Source organism: Cynocephalus volans, chromosome 12 (genome assembly GCF_027409185.1).
Source record: "Cynocephalus volans isolate mCynVol1 chromosome 12, mCynVol1.pri, whole genome shotgun sequence".
NCBI classification, from domain to species: Eukaryota; Metazoa; Chordata; class Mammalia; order Dermoptera; family Cynocephalidae; genus Cynocephalus; species Cynocephalus volans.
The window spans coordinates 11,116,458-11,124,800 of record NC_084471.1 but is presented as its reverse complement, the minus strand read 5'-3'; positions in this window follow the sequence as shown (position 1 = coordinate 11,124,800).

Sequence of the window (8,343 nt, the reverse complement as noted above, 5' to 3'; positions counted from 1 at the left end):
TTGGTTAGAGCACAGTGTTATAACACCAAGGTCAAGGGTTCAGATCCCCATAGGGGCCCGCCACCAAAAAAAAAAAAAAAAAAAGTCCTGGTCTATGGGGATACACAATGTAGCCTTGAGTGTAATTCTGAGAAACTGGAAACCAGTGAGACATCACACAAGGGGAACTGTAATTAAGCTAAGTTGTACCTTTACAATGGGATATCATGTGGGAAATAAACTTTACTGTAGAAGAATAATGAGATAAAAATGTACAAATTATTCAGTACAAATATTCAGTAGAAAAAACAGGTTGTAAAATAATATGTAAAGTGATATCCAATTTTTGCAAAAGGAAAGTAGAGAATATACCTATATATTACACATATAATATATACAAGTATAAAGATATTTACCAAAAAAATAAAAATAAAAATAAAAATAGAAAGATACTTACCAAATTGTTAACAGTAGTTATATCTAGGTGGTGGTGGCATTATAGGTGATTCAGTAATTTTTTCTCTGCTCTTACTTGTCTTTATGTTTTCTGCATTAAACGCTTATTCTTTGTATAAGACATAAAACCACATTAAAAATTATTTTTTTAGTTTTTAATTCTTGAGGTAGAATTTACATACAATAAAATTCACCACTTTGAAGTGTACTAATTGATGGGTTTCGACAAACATATACATTTGTGTAACCACCACCATAATCAATCCATAGAAGTTCCCAGCCCCACAAAAAATTCCCTTGAGTCCCTTTGCCTCCTCCTACTCCTCCTACTGATCTGCTTTTGGTCACCATAGTTTTACCTAAAGATTACTTATTAAAGAAAATAAACAATTGACCAGATGCTTAGAGAAGTTTCCTAAATTGCCCAAGGCTGTCCCCTCCTCTAGGAAGCCTTCCTGGATTTCTCCCTCTTCATCCTCTCTACTCCCTCACCCCCACCCTATCCAATATGTCTGTCCTATGGCTGAACCCAAAGTGTGCTTCAGTAATGATTGATTCACATTCTTTTTCTCTCCCTGTTTGCTCTTCAAGGGCAGGGACTCCACCTTGCTTATCTTTCAACCTCCAGCACCTTCTATAGCAGCAATAAAGCCATTAATGGAGTATTCACTGGATGCGGGGTGGGTGCTAAACCCTTTACCTGTACCTAGGGTGGGTGCTAAACCCTTTACCTGTACCTACCCTATCTTCCCAGCAATTGGTAAAATTGTTTCCATTTAACTGATGAGGCAAAGGAAGCTCACAGTGGTTAAGCAACTCATCTAAGGTCACACAGTAAGTAAATGGCCAACCTGAGACCCAAAGCAGGTCTCTCTGAGTCCAAAGTCTGTACACTCGTCTCTCTTGCTTCTGCCTTTCTTGCAATGTGATACCCTGAATTGCTGAAGTCACCACCAAAGAAAGCCTTCACCAGATGTGTTCTCTGGACTTTGTACTTCTCAGCCTCCAAAACTTGATTATTTTTAGCCCTGTGATGAAAGTGGGCACCAACCAGAAATACAAGTGTTCCAGGTGAAGGTCCATGTTTCAAGAGCACTGCATAGCATGACATTAGTGTTAATTCTCACTGATTTCAATGGGAAAGCCACCATTTGAAAGAACTTAAGGACAAAAAAAAGAGAGAGAGTTTCCACCAAGAAGGCCCTCACCAGAGGCACTCCCTGAACCATGTACTTCCCTGCCTTGAAAACTGTAAAAAATAAATTTCATTTCTTTAAAAAAAAAACAAAAAAACAAAGTCTGTACGCTCAACTGCGTTGTATATACTGCCTCTGTATAATGTTCTGGTGCATAGCCGATGCTCCATAAATGTTTGCTGAATAAATGACTCAATGAAGAGCTAGTAGTCACCAAGCTGAGATTCCAACTCTGGTCTTTTTTTCCATAGCTCTCTGGAAAGGGGTCTGCAAAGACACCTTTTGTCCTCTTGTCTGTCAGTGCTCGACCATCTTCCAGCAAACTTCCTTTCCTTTGGGCTCTGAAGACTATGTTGGGCATGGGGATGCAGGGTGGCTGAGGAGAGGTCTGGAATGCTTGGAATGATAGGCCTTGTCTCTAGTTAAGGAAGCAGCCTACCTGGCAGATGGGCAGCTTCGTGGCACCAGGCTGGCCTTAGAAAATGACCAGTTTCGGGCCGGCCCGTGGCTCACTCGGGAGAGTGCGGTGCTGATAACACCAAGGCCACGGGTTCGGATACCATATAGGGATGGACGGTTGCTCACTGGGTGAGCGTGGTGCTGACAACACCAAGTCAAGGGTTGAGATCCCCTTACCGGTCATCTTTAAAAAAAAAAGAAAAAGAAAAAGAAAATGACCAGTTTCCTTGTGGACTGCATGGAAGCCAGGGGCCTCCACAAACTGAGCCAAGGGCCAGATGCAGGAGGGTGCCCACACCCGCGCCCTGCCCTGGGGATGGCTGGCCAGAGGAGTCATGCTGCAGGGTTATCCAACAGATGGTTGAACCAGGGGAGATGAGCTAGAATGGATTTTCGCAAGTCAGACCATTAGCCGGGAGCACAGCCGACCAAGGCCAGGAGCTGGAACCAAGCCTGGGAAGTGATCCCATCCTGTTCAAGCTGTTGAGCCGAGGCAGGGAGCATATTACAGCAGGAATACCTGCTGGAATCTGCTTCCTCTCATCTTCACACCCAAGTGTGAAGTCAGCACAGGAAGTCAGGTCCACCTGGGGCTTGAGTGGCCAGGGTTTAAATCATGGCTGTGCCACATTCTTGCTGGACACTTCAACTCCCTGAGCCTCAATTTCCCTCTCTGGAATTCTGTAATAATAACGCTATTATTTTTGCATACATTCCCCACGTGTATTATAAACTCCCTAACAACGCTGTGATGTAGGTGTTATGGTTCCACTTTAGAGAGGAGGGGTTCAGAAAGCCAGGAGAGGGTGGAACCCAGGCCAGAGCGAGGGCTGGTGCAGAGCTTTTCCTGCAAAGCCTATAGCTGCTTCTCACCCCAAGACCTCAGACGTCTTTACACACTTAACTGCTACTAAAGATTGTCACACCTATATTGGTTTCCTGGGGCTGCCGTAACCAAGTACCACAGACTGGGGGGCTTAAACAACAGAAATTTATTTTTTCACAGCTCTAGAGACTGGAAGTCCGAGATCAAGGTGTCAGCAGGCTTGGTTCCTTCTGAGGGTGTGGGGGAGGAACTTTCCTGTACCTCTCTCCCAGCTTCTGGTAATTTGCCGGCAATCTTTGGCAATCCTTGGTTTGTAGGCACATCACCCTGATCTCTGCCTTCATCTTCACATGGTGGACTGTGAGCTCTCTGAGGGCAATGACTCTGTTTACATTTCTATATTTAATTCCAAAAATATACAAAAGAGAGAGAATGGCACCAAGAAACCCCATACACCCACCATCCAGATTCCACAAAGTTCAAGGTTTCGTTCCTTTGGTTCCATCTCTCACCTTTTCTTTTCTTTTTTCCCTTCACTAAAGTATATAACAAATCATTTCCCCCACTTATATTTCACCGTGTTTATCTAAGAAATTCAATAAGTAGTTTCAGGATTTTTTTTAGTGGCTGGTCAGAGTGGGGATCTGAACCCTTGATCATAGTTGGCTTTAACCAGCTTAGCTAACCAGCCAGCCCCTAGGTTTTTTTTTGTTTGTTTTTTTTGTCAATTGCTTTTTTAGTTTCTTAATATTTTTTTTTACATTCTAGTATGTTGTTGCAGAGCAGTATGGAGGGAGGGGGAAAGGGAAAAGGGAAAGGAAATGTGATGGAAGAAGGAGGAAGGAAGAGGGGTGGGATTGAGGCCTGTGGCACCCCCTCATTCCCACAGGGGAGACCGGAGGGCCTCCAGCAGTGGCTTGGTCATTCCAGGCTGGGTGCAGATGTCAGGGGGGTGTGGCAAAAGCCCTCGCCCCCCACCACCCCAGCTTGAGAACCTGGGGCCCTTCTTGCTGTGGCTCAGTGGTCATTGCTGGGCTGGTTGCACGTGTTGGGGGAGTGTGGCCAAGGTCCTCGGCCCCCCACCACCCTGGCTCAGGAGAACCCGGGATACTTCCTGTGGCAGTTTGGTGGTCTCTACTGGGGCCAAACCCTAGTTTTTAAATGCATGAATGACTGTTCATTGCAGAGCTGTTTATAAAGACCCGCAACTGGAAACAAATTTACTAACTAACCATCCAAAAATGGTGGTGTATCCAGTCAAAGATTCCTGATGCATCCACTAAAATGATCAGTACAAAGACCACTCAGCCACATGGCAAAATCTTACGATTTTGTGATCAAAAAAGAAAAAAGAAAAGAAAGGCAAAGAGCCCTATCCAACGTGTCTCTGCCCTCTCATTTGGCAACCAGGCCAAGACAACTGCCTGGGTTCCTGGCCAGAACTGAAAGGGTGAAAAGGCAGTGAGGAGGAGGAGGATGGTGGGGTGATGGGCAACTGTCTTATTCTCCCTTCTCAATATTCTTCAGTGTCCTTATTTCATCTTTTCAAGCTGATATCTGCAAACAAGAGTTGCTGCAGTGGCTGTTTGTGAGGCAAACAAAGGATTGATTGGAATCTGCTGGCTCTGTGGGGAGCTGCTGGAGGCATAGAAAGCCTCATTGCAGATCTTATGAAAAGGTCTCAGTTCTCAGAAGGTGGCCCAACATGCTGCATGGCTATTCATTCTGGCTGGTGTCTGGGGGTTAGAAAGGTCACGGTGCACTTATCTGATGTTCCGGGCCAGGTGTACATTTCACGGTGCATCAGAGACCTTCGTCCACACCAAGTGGCTCAGCCATCTGGGCACCCCTGATAGGGTCCAGAGGCTGCTTAAACAGTTGTCAAGGCCAGTAGTTATGGCATCTTTGTTCCTCTGGCAGAAGCATGTCTTAAATTGATTGCAAACCTCAGTTTGACACATACAGTTGTCCTGGGGAAAACAGGATCCATTTTACAGCTTGCTTTCCAGGCTCTTTGTCCCTGAGAAGAAGGGGCCTGTCCACAGAAGACTTCTTTGTATCCATCCCCCAGCCTGGGAGCTCAGTGCCCTGCAAACAGGAGGTTCTGACTTAATGCTCGTTCTCCCAAGGATCACGTTGAGTCCAGCATCTTCTTCTTGCTCCTTGGAAAGCCAGATCTAAGGACTTTTGGAGGGAGAACCTGCCATGGTGCCTTGTTGCAGGGGTTAGGGATAGAAAGAGGTGTGAAGGGAGTCTGGAAGCCCCAAGCTGTAGTCCCAGCTCCCCTCTCAATCACTTGGGGACCTTGGGACTGCCTGTGCCTCAGTTTCCTCATTTACTGATGTGTGCATTGATCTGTCTTACTCTTTTTTTTTTTTTTTTTTTTTTTGTCGTTTTTTCGTGACCGGCACTCAGCCAGTGAGTGCACCGGTCAGTCCTATATAGGATCCGAACCCGCGGCGGGAGCGTCGCCGCGCTGCCAGCGCAGCACTCTACCAAGTGCGCCACGGGCTCGGCCCAATCTGTCTTACTCTTTAACCAATTCAATGTTGCAAACATTTGCTGAGCAGCTTCTCTGGAGCCTGTGAGGAAACTCAGAGCGGAATTGCAATAGTTCCTGCCCTTGGGAAGTTCGCTGCAAACAGTGTTCCAGGGCACTCTCAGCTCCTGGCTGAGGCTCCCCCAAATTGATACCAAACTCACAGGTCTGGCTGCCTGCCCCTAGACAAAAGCAAACCACTCAAATGTTGGTGAAAATGAAAGTTTTTATTCAGGAATATCGGTGACTGGAGGAGAGCTGTTGGGCTAACCCATCTCTCCAGTAAACCTGAGGAGAAAGGCCACTCTAAAGCCATCTCAAAGTCTCAGGTTTACTGAGGGATTTTTTTTTTTTTTTTTTTTTTTTTTTTATAAAAGATGACCGGTAAGGGGATCTCAACCCTTGGCTTGGTGTTGTCAGCACCACGCTCAGCCAGTGAGCAAACCGGCCATCCCTATATAGGATCCGAACCCACGGCCTTGGTGTTATCAGCACCGCACTCTCCCGAGTGAGCCACGGGCCGGCCTTACTGAGGGATTTTTAAAGAGGAGCTGAGGGAATGGAAGGTGGGAAACGAAAAACAGGAGGGAGGGGGATGTGCAAGGGGCCAGGTGCAATCTCTCCAGGACTCATCTGGTTGCTGCTCTGGTCCTTGTTGTTATCTCAGGGTCCAGCTGGAGAGCGGAATCAGCACAGCTTCATTGATGTCTTGGTTTCTCAGTGTCTAGATAGTACGTGCAAGTCTGCAGCTCCAGGCTGGCTGGAAAACAACTTTGCATTCATGCAAATAATGTCCTCTTGCCTCATAACCAAGGTTCAAAATATCAAATAACTATGGGAAAAGAGGGAACTCAGAGAAATACATGCCAAGAAAAAAACTGTCTGTTAAAAATCTTTTAGCCCATGTGGTTTTAGGTCCCAACGTGGCTTCAGTCCTGCTCACTCCAACATAACTATGGTTTTAAATGATCAAAAGTGACTGAGGGCATCATTCTTCAGATGAGAATCAAGAAAATTTCTGAGAAGAGATTTCATTAGATAAGAGACTTGAAAAGTGAGTAGAACTTCACTGGGTAGTCACCAGGAACATGGGAAAGGCATTCTGGGCAGAAGGAACAACATGTCCAAAGGTGGAAGCAGGAAACTACGTGGCTGTTTGGGAAATAACAAGTAGTGACATGGGGCTGAGCTGTGAAGGGTCCTGTAGAGTCTATCTCCCAGGGTTGCCAGGAAAGGCTTGGAGTTGGAAGACTCAGGTTCAAATCCCAACTCTATTTGTCAGGTGACTCACTGAATTGGGGATTCCTGCTTTCTAAAAGGATGATTGTAATACCTACCTCACAAGGCTGCAGTGAGAAACAGACAAATGTGTGGATGAAAAAGCATCCAGCAACTGCCCGATATACAGTAGATGATCCATGTGTATTTATTTATTTTATTATTTTTTTTTTTTAAAAGATGACCGGTAAGGGGATCTTAACCCTTGACTTGGTGTTGTGAGCACCACGCTCAGCCAGTGAGCGAACCGGCCATCCGTATATGGGATCCGAACCCGGGGCCTTGGTGTTCTCAGCACCGCACTCTCCCGAGTGAGCCACGGGCCGGCCCATGTGTATTTATTATCTTTAAAAAATCAACCTGTAATCTGAATGTTAACAAACATCAGTATCTACCACAGCTCAGGTCTTTCCATAACATCTGTTAATCCTTACAGCCATTCTGCTAAGTCACTTGTCACTCCCACTTTACAGAGGACACTGAGGCTCAGGGAGGGGAGGTGGCTTCTCTGAGGTCACACAGGAGACAGAATATGGAGTTGGGATTAGCATGGACGTGGGTTGGATTCCCAGCCCTGATTCTTTCCAGACTCTCCCTCAACAGACAAACCACCTGGCCCCTCCCACCCTGCTTCCTGGCAGAGACTGCTCACAGCCTCCTGGTGCGCATTTTCCAATCCTTCTTTAGCAACGAAACCTGTTTATGGTTGGACACTGTAGCTCAGTCCAAAGCCTACACTTCCAGATGACTCCTGCTGCTGGATGTGGCCATGGGCTAGGTTACAGGCAATGAGATGTAGGTAGAAGCGTCACGTGGAACCTGTGGAGGTCTCCTTAAAAGGGAAGGGAGAGTGCTGCAAATAAAAGTTTGCTTAATTTAAAAAGGGGGGGGGGTTGCCATCTTCCTACCCTCCTCTTTCCTGTTGGCTGAACTTGGACAAAATGGCTAGAGCCCAAGGAGTAATCCTGGGCCATGTGAAGCTATTGTTGGTAGGACAAGAAGATAGTGAGCACTAGACTGCCTCCTCCTTCCCCTTTGAATCCTCAGCTCGTCCCTAATAAACCTTCCCTTCAGCATTTACACAGGCTGAAGTTTCTCCCAACCTAAAAGAAAAAAACCTTTCTTAATCCCATATTCCCTTCTCTGTCTTCTTTTCACAGTCCATCAGCTGGGAAGAACTGCCTTTTCTCAAGGTCTCCATTTCCCAGCCATTCAACTCACTGCATTTGGGCTTCTGTCCTACAATTCTACCCAAATCATCTGGTCCAAGGGCCTTAGGACCTCTAAATCTAATAGGGTTTCTTCAGTTATCTTCCAGCTACTGTAGATACTGCAAAAGCACCTCACACCACCATCCCCACCTTCCTTCAACACTCCTCCCCTGAGGTTGTTATGCCTCGTGCTCGCCCTGCCTCTCCAGCCACTGTGCTCTGTCATCTTTATAGGCTCAGACTCTGCTCTAAGTTCTAGTCCTCTCTAACCACAGACTTGACTTCTCTTCTTGCATGTCTCAAAAACACCTAAAATTCAACATGTCCAAACTGATCATGGTCACTTCCTTCTCCCTCCCCCCAAACCCAGTTGTTCTTGCCAAAAATCTGGGAGAATCT